The following is a 13,440-nucleotide window of genomic DNA, read 5'->3' on the forward strand; positions in this document are numbered from 1 at the left end:
TTTGGTGCTAAAATATGGTTCTATTCTCAGAAGGTGGGGAAGAGAGAAGGAGAGGAGTGAAGTGGGGAGGAATACTTTAAAGTAAAAGGAAAGACAAGCTGCTTTAGTTAGTGGGATGGTTTTCTAGAAGTGTTTCCAAGATCAGTGTTCTCCTTTTTTGACTAGGAGAGAGAAGGTGTTCAAGTTACCAGGTGAAAAGTTTCCTGGTGCAAAAACACATGAACGACAGCCAATTCAACATGTTCAGAGTTGTGTAAGAATAAGATGGAAAGTGGATTGAACATGCATGGGTGCTCTTCTAATCAACAGCAATGCATGCCATCATGAACTAATTCCTGTTTTCCCCCTAAATTCCTGCTTTCCACCTCCAAATCAGAAGTGAGCTCCAGTGGGCTTTTGGACAAAAATTTCTTGAGTTGATGTTTCTACAAATGGTGCTGCAGAGTCAAACAGGCATTCAGATTAGTTGCTACTTTGGCATGTATCCAAGTCCACTACCCTCAGAAGCCCAAAAGGTAATCAAGGCAGTAGTTGTTTTCACTGATGCATGTCTAATTTTTATATTATAAGTAGCAATAGAGTTTTGTGAAATGGTATGGATGTATCTTACTGTAAGAATGTTTCATAGCTATCTGCATATAGTGGTGATTTAGTTTAGGATTCTTGAGTCGCCAGAGTGTAGGAGATGTCTAAGTGGTTTGTGGGCTTTCCCTCGCATCCCTCTCTGTCGTATTTAGTTTGGTATTTTCAAGAAGCACATCAATTTAATAAGTTCACCTGAGTATTTTTCATTGGTAAGTAATGGCATCATTCAATAATTTTTACCTCAATCATATATCTTTTGAGTTTCTGCTCATAGTAACTACTTGAAACATTTCTCAACCCTACTATTACTATTCCATTGTATTGTCTCTTTACATTATCAAAACTCTGCTGAAATTGCATCTTTTCCAAAAGGGCTTTCCCGGTGGATTTATTCTCTCCCAAGGTCATATCCCTGCAACAGCCACTACAGCATTTATGCATTCCCTGAGCATTTAGGTACACACACCCTTCCATAGCACTTCTGTACCTATCATACATCAATCAGTGGTTATTTATTGAGCACTTACTGTGTGCAGAGCAGTGTACTAAGGACTGTACTTACAACTCAATTACCCAATATGTGTATATGTATACACACATATTGGGTAAAATATGCCCAATATATAATTGTGTATGTAAATATATATATGCATTGCATCAAGGCGTTTCCAGCCTAGCTGGGAAAGCAGACACAAAAATATTTTATAAACAATTTCCTTATTCTTGCTGTTTATAAATCATTTTTGAGTCCCTCTTCCCTGCTAGCTTGGAAACCCCTTGATAGCAGGGAGTCTATTTATTCTTTTGCACTCTCCCAAACCACTAAGTACAGTGTTCTGTACAAAGTGGGTACTAAATCAAATATCACTAAGTGATTGATTCAAGAAATGATTCTTGAAATTTTTTACCGTTCCTCAGAAAGCTTGTCTAAATGGACATTTGTTTGTCCTGTCCTATTTCCCGTCAACTTTTGGTCAGAGTTAGGAATCCATCAGAAGATATCACCAGCCCCCAAAACAACGGGAAACAATTTTCTGATTTATTCTACTCTATCCAAAGCTGGAATTTAATTTAAAGGTAGAGAAGGCATTAAATTGGAAGAGTGTCTTGATGGTAGTTGAATGGGGCATAGTATGGGTAGGTGATTAATTGGGGTCATTAAAATCATTCTGACCCCTGGACTTAATCATCATCCTTGTTGCTTTATGAGAGGTAGTAGCAATATTCTGAAAATAGGCTGGTGATCATCTTTATGTCCACTGGCTTTCAACCTATCTCACAGATGAGTCTCCAAGATTTTAGCCATTAATCATGAGTTTATACCACCCCTGGGCCTCTAAGAAGAAAGGAATGACACAATTCCTTAATCATCCTTAGCATTCTTTTAAGAATAAGGCCACCTCTGGCCAAGATACATCACTGAGCCTAATCTTGGTTTTTGCCAGTCATCACATCTTGTATACTGCTATTGCTATTAATATTGCTGAAATGTGCTATTATTTCTGTGTGAAAACTTAAAACAATACTCTAAATGTTCCTGTGTATCCAAGATCTCAGTGTGTTATTTAAGATTCTATGTAATTATATTTTGGGTACATATTATGAAGTTCTTCGTTTTCTGAATTAAAAACAAAAATGTACTTTGTTACTGTACTCTGGTAAGGAATTGCTTCATTTCACTTGGGATTCTGCTCTTTCAAATTTGGACCTTATCATTTGGAATGTTTCCTTTGTAATTTGGAGACTCTGTCTAAAACTGAGTGGAACTTTCTAAATATAAACTTTTTATTTCAGGGGCAAATAGGAAAATACCTTTGGAATTAAATCTAAAATTGATTATCTATTATGACTCAAAGTTTGTTAGCGTAGCTAACTTAACTCCTAATAAACGTTCAAGTCATTGACATTCCCTACAGTATAGAGTTTTCCAACTGCAATCATGAAATCCTCAAATAAAATATATTAGAAGACAAATAATATTACAAAGTAATGTGCATTTATTTAACTCTAGTTCTCCCCAGCTTCTTGATATTTCAAGTTTGATGAGGAAGGCATACTGTTCGAAAGGAAGAATGAAAGTATACCTCACCCCTGTCAGAAAAACAACACAGTCCTTTTAGGCTCAGAACTAGCTGTTTGCTTTGACTTGACAGTACTCTACTTTTCCTCTGAAATTGAAATACTGGGATGGGGATGACATTACTATGGACCTTTCAAGAATCATTTTTAAAGCTTGTTCTTTGCCTCCCACAACTGCTAGTCAGATTTTGAATTGAGGTATTTGAAGAGGATGATCGATCTTGTCAGTGGATTATATAAATCATAGAGGGAGTATATGAGTTTGTGTGTGAGAGTGAGTGTGTGTGCTTTTATGTGTGTGTGTAAGATTCTCTATTGGAAAAAAAAATAGGAGGAAGTGGGTGAGCTGGGGAGGAGGTGGGGAATGAGCTCTGAATTAAACAAAAATACCTGAATCCAGTCCAGAGCAGAGGGCACTTGAGATTGTTAAATGCCTTTGTTAATTGTTAAATGGAGGACCTTTCCATCATCCTCTCTCACTTGTCTCCCAAATGCAGCCTCTGCCCTCCTCCAGAGAGCTGGGAGATTGGTCAGGGAGGCGGATAAGTCTTTTCCCACATTAACTTCTGATTCATTTTCATCTGAGAGCTCTTTGCATTTTCGTGCACTCTACCAGAGGCAGAAGGCTGGCATCCTTGGGGTGGTGCGAAGCAGGTGGGAGGAGTGCAGGACGGAAGTCGGGATAGCAACTGTCTTCCAGTTCCATTGCTTTAGAAGTATGCGATGGAGCCCAGCCAGGACCTTACAGCATGATTTCTCTTCTGGTTGCAGGCGTTCTACTCGGTTGCTGTGGGTACAGGCATACGGACACTGCACATTGCTTAAACCCAGTCCCACCATTCAATCAGTAACCCTTAGGCAGAAGCCTACTCATTATGGAGGAGTCAAAATGTTTAAAAAAAATCCCACTGGAACCACGTCACAGTAGAGAAAGACTTGCTTTGGGTCCACAAAGGAGAAAACAGCCCACTGGGAATGCCAGAAAATTTGACTCTGCTCCTTTCAAAGTGCCATTAATAGTATCATTTGGTTAGGCTTTGGCGTGTGTGCATATGCTCAGACGTGATTCTGGAGCTGTAAGCTTCTCCTGGAAAACCAATATAGCTGGGAGGATTAGATTGGGAAACAGCAATCTGTTTTATTCTCCATCTCCCCCCCGCCCAAAGTATTTCATAAAAGAAATCAGAGACAGCACCTTTTGGAAATGATAAAAATGTTACATACACACACATGCATACACACACACACACACTCACACATACACACATATATACATATATCTTTCTATATTTGAAAATGATGCCTCTTGTGGTTACACTGACTTCTGAATTGGAGTGAGACTGTAAAGGCCAATATGGATCAGTTCCAAACATACTGTGCAGATATGCAGTTTGTACCTTGGGGTGTGGATTGAAGCAAGCAATTTCTGGGAACCTTTTCTAATGCCCCTTATCTATTCTGAATGAATGTATGAATGTAGTTCTAAATAGGACTGCTCAGTCAGACAACCAATATTCTGCGCTGCTAAATTGAGTATACTTTCATTTTGGGGTAATCAGTTAGTTAGTAGTATTCACTGTGCAGAACACTGCATTTAACCCTTGGGAGAGTACAATAGAATTACTAGTTATGATTTCTTTGTTCAAGGAGCCTACCATCTAGGGTAGATTAGTAGGACATGTCATCAGTAGGACATGTGCTTGGAGCTACGTTTTTAGGAATGTACATTCTCTTGTCTGATCCCGCTGAGATTAACAGCACCCTTTACTAGAGGTTTAATTGGAATCAGGGTGTTTTTGGTGGCAGGGAATCAGATTATCTCTGCACATTCCTCAGGAGCAGATACTACTATATCCTCATCTATGTTTTTTACAGTTGTTGAGTGAGCTCTCACGTCTTCTTTGGAAACCGGTAGTTGGAAACTGGTAGGTGTCAATACAGGCTTAGCCAATCCCAGAGTCCTCTCCTCGCTATACATGACAAACCTGCTCCCTCTTTCCAGTATCCACATCCATAGCTCCTGGAAAAGCAATCCCATACTGGGCTAAGCCAGCGAGGAAGCACGTTTCTATAGTAAATTGTCTCTGTTGGAAATTCTCTATCCCTAACTTTACCCTGCAAAATGTCCCTATTTATTTCAATATACATCTGGCCAGGTGAAACTGAAGGCCCTTGTCCCTGCAGGTTATGTTCCCTCTAGGACAGTGATGTAAAAAGGAACACCTTTACTCCGAGAAGAATGAGATTGAAATAGACATTTTTACCCGGAGTCTGCTGTTTGACATGCTCTTATCAGTGTGAATCTGGAAAGGGGTTTGCTAGCTCTCTACTTTCAAGAATCCAGAACTTGAGTGTCAATTCACTTCCAGCTGTAACTTGTTAAAAAGAGCCTCATTTTCAAAGGATCTGGTGTCTGAAATTGTCTGCCAGATGATGCATCCAGCCAAATGGATAAGTGCTAAGTGCTTCATTTGGATATGGAAATGTTCACTTATGCATGCAAAACATATGCATTTTAAACATGCCAGTTGTGTGAACATGCAGAATTTGCCTATTTACGTTGATAAGCTTTTGTGAATATTTGATCTGTAAGGCTTATCAAGGCAAGGACTACACTTTTAAAGACACATAGATTTAAGTATCCTGGTTCCAGTTGATTATTAGCATTTCAGGTTCAAAACCAAAGAGCAGTAGCAACTCATTTTGGGTAGGTTTTTCACAGAATCACAAAGCAGGAAGACAATTGACATTTGGGCAGAAATCCATCTGAACCAGCCCAGGTGATGAATTTCATCCCATCTGAATCCTCAGTAAGTATTAATTGAATTGAAAATCCCTCAAAAGAGATTTCACAACCTCCCTTGGCAACCACCCAGTCTTTTGCAATGTAAGCGGTGGGGACGAGAGCCTTAAGCTTCGCCTGGCCAGATGTATATTGAAATAATAGGGATATTTTGCAGGGTAGAGTTAGGGACAGAGAATTTCCAACAGAGACAATTTACTATAGAAACATGCATCCTTGCTGGCTTAGCCCAGTATGAGAATGCTTTTCCAGGAGCTCTGGATGTGGATACTGGAAAGAGGGAGCAGGTTTGTCATGTAGAGCAAGGAGAGGACTGTGGGATTGGCTAGGCCTCTATTAACACCTTGCAGTTTCCAACTACCGGTTTCCAAGGAAGACATGAGAGCTCACTATTAAATAACCCTTCATTTGGAGATCCCAATTTACAATTCTTTAGTTATCTTTAGAGCTCTATTTTGCACTCAGTCCAAGATGTCCACAGCAGTTAATGTCACATGGCAACCAATCAATCAGTCAATCAATAGCACCTATTGAGCTCTTACTGTGAAAGCACAGTACTAAGGCCTTGGAAAAGTACTGTACAATAGAGTTGGTAGATACTATCTCTGTCCTCAACAAACTTACAGTCTAGAGAACAGAACACAACACCTGAGTTAAGGACTGACAAGTTCTAAAGATTATGAGAATACTACCCAACAGTTCCACCCTGCCAAATTTCTTTTGATAAATCCTGGTGGCATTTGCTTTTAAACAGCAGCTTTTTATGGTGTTTAAGTACTCTCTATCTGCAAAGCATTGTTCTAAGCACTGGGATAAAAACAAGGTTATCAGGTTGTACACGGGTCCCTGTCCCATATTGGGCTCACAATATGGTAGGTAGGAGGGAGGTGAATTTAATCCCCATTGGGCAGAAAAGGAAACTGAGGTGCAGAGAAGTGAAGTGATTTGCCCAAGGTGACAGGGCAGATGAGTGGCATAGCTGGAATTAGAACCTGGGTCCTCTGATTCCCGGGCCCATGCTCTATCCACTAGGCTTCCCTGCGTCTCTTTTATGAACCAATATTGTAAAAGCATTGCTGTAATATCCTTCAGATACTAGGGATGACTGAGTAGGATAAAGGAGGTAACCTAGTCCTCTAGACTGTAAATTCACTGTGGGCAGGAAATGTCTTCCAACTCTGTGGTATTTTACCCTTCCAAGCACTTAATATTCATTCATTCAATCATATTTGTTGAGTGCTTACTGTGTGCATAATACTGTACTAAACACTTGGGAGAGTACAATATAATAATGACCAGATACATTTCCAGCCCACAATGAGATTACAGTCTAGAGGAGGAGACAGACATTACTACAAATAAATTACAGATATGTACAGAGGTGCTTTGGGGCTCAGAGAGCGATTAAAAAAAGGGAGCCAGTCAGGGTGATGCAGAAAGAAGTGGGAGAAGAGAAAGGGGGGCTTCGTCTGGGAAGGCCTCTTAGAGGAGATGTGCCTTCAATAAGGTTTTTAATAGGAAGTAATTGTCTTTCAGATTTGAGGAGGGAGGGTGTTCCAGTGGCAGGATGTGGGCAGGGGATCAGGGGTGAGATAGAATAGATTGAGGAACAATGAGTAGGTTGGCATTAGAGGAGAGAAGTGTGTGGGCTAGGTTGTGGTGGGATAGGTGAGATAGGAGGGGGCAAGGTGATTGAGTGTTTTAAAGCTTATGGTGAGGAGTTTCTGTTTGATTTGGAGGTGGACGGGCAACCACTGTGGTTTTTTGAGGAGCAGGGTGATGTGTCCTGAATGTTTTTGTACAGAAATGATCTGGGCAGGAGAGTGACCTATGAACTGGAGTGGGGAGAGGCAGGATGCTGAGAGGTCAGCAAGGAAGCTGATAAAGTAATCAAAGCAGGATGGAATATGTGATCATATTAACATGGTAGCAGTTTGGATGGAGACGAAAGGGCAGATTTTAGCAGTGTTGAGAAGGTGGGACTGACAGGATTTGGTAATGAATTGAATGTGTGGACTGTATGAGAGAAAGGAGTCAATGAAAAATCACCAGCCTGAGGTTATGGGTTTGTGAGACAGGAAGGATGGTGGTGCTGTCTACAGTAATGGGTAAGACAGGGAGGACAGGATTTGTGTGGGAAGATAAGGAGTTCTGTTTTGGACATGTTAAGCTTGAGGTGATGGGAGGACATCCAAGTAGAGATGTCTTAAAGGAAAGAGGAAATGTGAGACTGCAGAGAGGGAGAGAGATCAGGACTGGTGATGTAGAGGAGAGGGCAGAGGAGGAGCCCATGAAAGAGACTGAGAATGAGTGGCCAGAAAGGTAAGAGGATAACCAGGAGAGGACAGTGTCAGTGAAGCTGAGGTTGGATACCTTTTCTAGGAGAAGGTTGTGGTTGACAGCATCAAATGCAGCTGAGAGGTTGAGTAGGATTAGGGTGGAGTAGAGGCTGTTGGATTTGGCAAGGAGTTCATTAGAGACCTTTGAGAGGGCTGTTTCTGGGGTGTAAAGGGAATGGAAGCCAGATTGGAGGACGTCACTGTGCTCTGCACACAGTAAACGCTCAATAAATACTACACTGCTCTTCTATCCGTGCTTAGAACTACTTGATACACAGTAAGCACTTAACAAATGCTACAGTTATTATTATTATGAAGATGCTTTCCAGGAAAGGAATAGAAAATATCTTCCACTTTGTGCTATTCCCAGTGCAATAAAGTTTTTTGGGTATTTTTTTAATGGTATTAGGCTAATGAGGTCCCACAGAGAGCTTACAGTCTTAATTCCCCTTATACAGATTAGGTAACTGAGGCACAGAGAAGTGAAGTGACTTGCTCAAGGTTGCACAGTGGTCAAGTAGTGGAGCTAGAGCCAGGATTAGAACCCAGGTCCTTCTGTCTCCCAGGTCTGTGCTTTATGCAGCTCCACAACCCCACTTCCCGTCATGCCTCCCTTGCCATGATCTCTTTCTTTTCATTACAACAGCGGGTTCTTGGGGACCCTTAGGGGACTTTGAGGAAGTGCACTGAAATTAGTGGACATCCAAAAAGAATCAAACAGGAAGTGGAAAACCCACCCTTCAAAAGTCATCTCTACATTTCCCGATTTTAATCTGAATAAAACCAGAATCTATTCTACTCTTAATAGCTGGAGGGTAAACATTGCTTTTTCTGTACATAGTAGAAATTAATTCCTGAGCCAATAAATACATACTTGTCCTGTAACCAGGGCCTCTGAAAATGCTTGCTACAATGCACTCTAATGGGCAGAACATTAACGTAGGAAGGCTTTGTAAACCTTGATGTGTAGGTGCTGGGGAGAAGAAAAAGGTTTTCATTCCTGAACATTTTAGCTGCCTTCCAGGCTTTGCAAAAGACAGTAACTTAGTACCACTAGAATTAATTTGCTGTAGGCAGAGAAAGTGTCTACCAACTCTGTTGTATTCTCCAAAGCACTTAATACAGTGCTTTGCACAAAGTAAGCGCTCTATAAATACTATTGATGAGAGAGCAAATGAGGCCTTTAATGTCAGCTGGTCCAAGTTTTTCTCCTCCCTAGAAACCCTCCTCGACTTTCACTTGGTCCAGAACAGAGCTTTTGGGGTGCTTAGTCTCACAGCAGAAACTCAAACCTCTTTTGGAGGCAGAACTCAAGGAAAAAATCTTGAGTGGAGAAACCTTCCTAGGTTGACTATATTTCCCAGAAGGCCTTCTTCAGAGACTTCACTTCTTCCTTACTCAGGTGCTCTAGAAGCAGGATCTTTAAAGTGAGGTGAAGGAGCACACTTGTTCTCTTCTCTTCTCCTGCCCCTTTTCCCCTGATACCTGATGAGTGAGTTTGCTGTAAACCATGATGTCACTGTCTCCCGAGGAAAGCCTCCACAGTTGTGAGTGCTAATCTCTTTTATCACCTTGCTCTGTTTGTAACTTTTGTGGAAGAACCTTAAATAGTGAGGGCACTAGAGAATAAGGGCATGTAGGCATGGACGCAACAGATGCTCATTTTATTATATAGCTTAGGCGTCAAAACAAAATGACATCATAAAGAATCACAAAAGGGTTCTTTGAGGAAATCAGCAGACCCTAGAGTGGGTCATTAGGGTGCCCCTGATGTCATCTTTTCCTTTAGGCATATTGTATTGCCCCAGGTGGTGGAGAGGCTCCTTTGGGGTTTGAGGCTGCTCAACGCTGCATCCTGGACTCGAGGACCATCCTTTTGCAGTGTGGGTTCAGGCAACTCAATTTTCAGATTTGTGCCACCACTGAGCCATGGAGCAGTGGATCACTTTGTCTCCACAAAGGAAGCTGTAGTGTGTGTTAAGGGGTCCTCTTCACTGTCACCCGGTCCCTCACCCACCCCCCAGATCCCCTATTCTTCTCCCCCCTTTCTCCCTCTCCCCTCTCGGTGGGATGATTTGAGGGAAAATCTGATTGGCTATTTCTTTCTAAACAGACTGTTTAGACTGTGAGCCCATTGTTGGGCAGGGATTGTCTCTGTTGCCAAATTGTACATTCCAAGCACTTAGTACAATGCTCTGCACATAGTAAGTGCTCGATGAATACGATAGAATGAATGAATGGTCCATGTAAGGGTCTGGTAGCATAGCCATATTGGATAGATGTGTCTGTAGTTATATTATACTCTCCCAAGCACTTAGTACAGTGCTTTGCACTTAGTAAGCACTCAGTAAATGCAACTGAATAAATGAATGGGGATAAACCAATTGAAAACTGGACTGTCCAGCATTAAAAACTGGATGGATGGGAGATTTGGAGCTGTCTACAAATGGTGGTATTTGTTAAGCAAGAATTATATCAAGTGTTGAGGAAGATACAAAATACTCATTTTGGACATAGTTTCCATCTCATCTAAAGGGCAGAGAAAATAGATATTTTAGTTAGTTTTTTCTTTGTTAATTTCTGTCCTCTGAATTAAATTCAAATGTTGGGGCTACATACTCCTCTCTGAGATGATGGCTGGGATTCAGTGTTTCCCAAGGAGCATTCTGAGTAACTCTCAAAGATCTGCTAATGCTTCAGTGTCTTGGGATTTACCCTGGAGGAGTGGAATTAATAGTAATCATAATTGTGGTATTAAGCGCTTATGAAGGCACTGCACTAAGTTCCAGGCACTATACTAAGTGCTGTGGTAGATATAACAAATCATTCCCTGTCCCACATGGGGCTCACAGTCTTAATCCCCATTTTGCAGATGAGGTAACTGAGGCTGAGAGAACAATGATAATAATAATGGTATTTAAGTGCTTACAACTAATAATAATAATGTTGGTATTTGTTAAGCCCTTACTATGTGCCAAGCACTGTTCTAGGCACAGGAGTACATATAAGGTAATCAGGTTGTCCCACGCGGGGCTCAGAGTCTTAATCCCCATTTTACAGATGAGGTAACTGAGGCACAGAGAAATTAAGTGGATTGCCCAAGGTACACATCAGGCAAGTGGCAAAGCGGGGATGTGAAGTAATTTACCCAAAGTCACACGGATTAATACCAACATATTACCCAGAAAGTCGAGACTATTTTGAAGGGGAGAAGGAGGAGGAGGATCTCCTGAAGGCCAATCTCCTGAAGGCCACAGGGTCCCTCTAAGAATATGCGTTCAGTCATCCAATTGCATTTATTGAGCATTTATTTTGTGCCAATCACTATTCTAAACACCTGGGAGAGTGCAATATAGCAATAAACATATTGTCCTCCCACAACGAGCTTGAATCCGAAAAGGCCTGTGTACCTGTTCCTAGTCAGCAGTGGGCTCAGAGTAAATGTTTAATTCGATCATTGGATAAAAGAGTGATTCACACTCTCTCAGTTCCCTTTAGTTGTTGACTGAGCACCTGTTGAGAGCTTATCACTTATCTATCATTGGGGTAGATGGGGAAAAAGAACAAATAGGTAGGCAGGGAACATCACTAAACAGAGAGCCGCTCTATAGCTGCCCAATGCAACCTAGACAAAGTATTGATCCAACCATCTCAGCAGTGCTAAATACATAAATCTGACATACTTTTCTCCTAGCAGGTTTTTCTAAAAGCAGTTTACATGGAAAGCTGAGAACAATTTGGCCCTCCACATCTACTGTGAAAGGATAAACATTCACAGGTTCCTATCATGGAAATTCTTGAATCTCATGGCTTTAATTTTTTTTTTTATTCTTATGGACCAATGCAAGTAGTAATGGTGAATCAAAATAGTACTTACAATGCTACCTGATGGATCTGGGTAAAATACAAAGAAGTTAGAGTTGAAATCATTTCTACTTCATCTGTCACACCCAGATAGTCTTTCCCAGGGCCACTGTGTGTGAATATATATATAGCAACAGAGAGGAAGGAGAGAAAACCATCAGATCACATCTGGGACTGTTGTTTCCTGATTCAGGGACCTTATGGAATGCATGGTATTACTCAAAATTGAGAGGTCTAATTCAGGGAATCAGAATATAGTTATAGAAGAGCAAATCTGAAAAAAATCAGATTTCCCCAGGAAGGATTCAGTGACTGGCTAGCTTCACTTAAAGTGAGGAATGACCTAATGCAAATTTCCAAGACAGTCATATTTCAGGGTTGGATGAAGTATGGACTGCTGTTCAGTTTCATGGGATCCCTCCAGGCAGTGTATACATTATCAGTTATGATAATAATAATGATTATGGAATTTGTTAAGTGCTTACTATGTGCCAAGCACTGTACTAAGCACTGCAGTAGATACAAGGTAATCAGGTTGTTCCACATGGAGCTCACAGTCTCAATCCCCATTTTACAGATGAGGTAACTGAGGCACAGAGAAGTTAAGTGACTTGCCCACAGTTACACAGCTGACAAGTGGTGGAGCCAGAATTAGAACCCACTACCTGACTCACAAGCCCATGCTCTTTCCTCTGAGCCACGCTGCTTCTCTGAGCCACGCTGCTCAATTCAGGCATGTATTATCACCATTATCATACCTTGCATTAATGTGATCCATAAATGAGATGTTCATCCCCTTGATCCTATTTATTGCTATTGTTCTTGTCTGTCTGTCTCCCCCGATTGGACTGTAAGCCCGTCAAAGGGCAGGGACTGTCTCTATCTGTTACTGATTTGTACATTCCAAGTGCTTAGTACAGTGCTCTGCACATAGTAAGCCCTCAATAAATACTATTGAATGAATGAATGAATGAATGAAAATGTATTTCACCAAAGGAATTCAATGAACCTTTTCAGTGTGGGTTCATCCTTCTCCAAGACAATGCTATAGGAAGGGATGGTATCCAGTTTTATTGCTGTTTCTCCTTTATATGCAGAGAGAGGTAGATGCATATTGATTACTCCTGACTTCCCATCATACAGCCTAGGAGAGTTCTTGTGGACAGGGATCATATCCACCAATTCCATTTTAACTGTAATCTCCCAACTGCTCAGGACAATGCTTTCTACATAATAATAATAATGGTGGTATTTCATAAGTGCTTACTGTGTGTCAAGCCCTGTAGTTAGCACTCGGGTAGATAGAAGAGAATCTGATTGGAGTGTAGTCCCTGTCAGCATGGATGGGGGGATCACAGTCTAAGTAGGAAGGAGCAGGGTTTGCTCCCCATTTTACAGATGAGAAAACTGAAGCACAGATAATTTCAATGACTTGCCCAAAGCCCCACAGCAGACAAGTGGCAGAGTCAGAATTAGAATCCAGCTCCTTCTGACTTCCAGGGCCATCTCATGAGTGATGTCTCTTCCCCCAGCTCTTAGGTGAGAGCTCCTGCCCCCCACAAAGAACTAGACTGATCTTGGGGTCATGCCAAGTCATACCTTCCCCTTAGAGTTTCTTGCTCTGTTAGAATCCCCCTTCTTTCTTGGCATAGTGGATAGAGCCTAGGCCTGGGCAGAAGGTCATGGATTCTAATCATGACTCCACCACTTATTTGCTGTGTGTCCTTGGGAAAGTCACTTCACTTCTCTGTGCCTCATTTACCTCATCTG

The 13,440-nt window shown here is 41.4% G+C and overlaps 1 protein-coding gene across 2 annotated transcripts in view; it reads left to right on the plus strand.

The window, feature by feature from the left end:
• The window catches only part of KCNAB1 (potassium voltage-gated channel subfamily A member regulatory beta subunit 1), a 445,065-nt gene that overhangs the window by 133,999 nt on the left and 297,626 nt on the right, over nucleotides 1–13,440 (plus strand). The gene's annotated exons all lie outside the window — the stretch shown is intronic.

Source organism: Ornithorhynchus anatinus, chromosome 1 (assembly GCF_004115215.2).
Source record: "Ornithorhynchus anatinus isolate Pmale09 chromosome 1, mOrnAna1.pri.v4, whole genome shotgun sequence".
NCBI lineage: Eukaryota > Metazoa > Chordata > Mammalia > Monotremata > Ornithorhynchidae > Ornithorhynchus > Ornithorhynchus anatinus.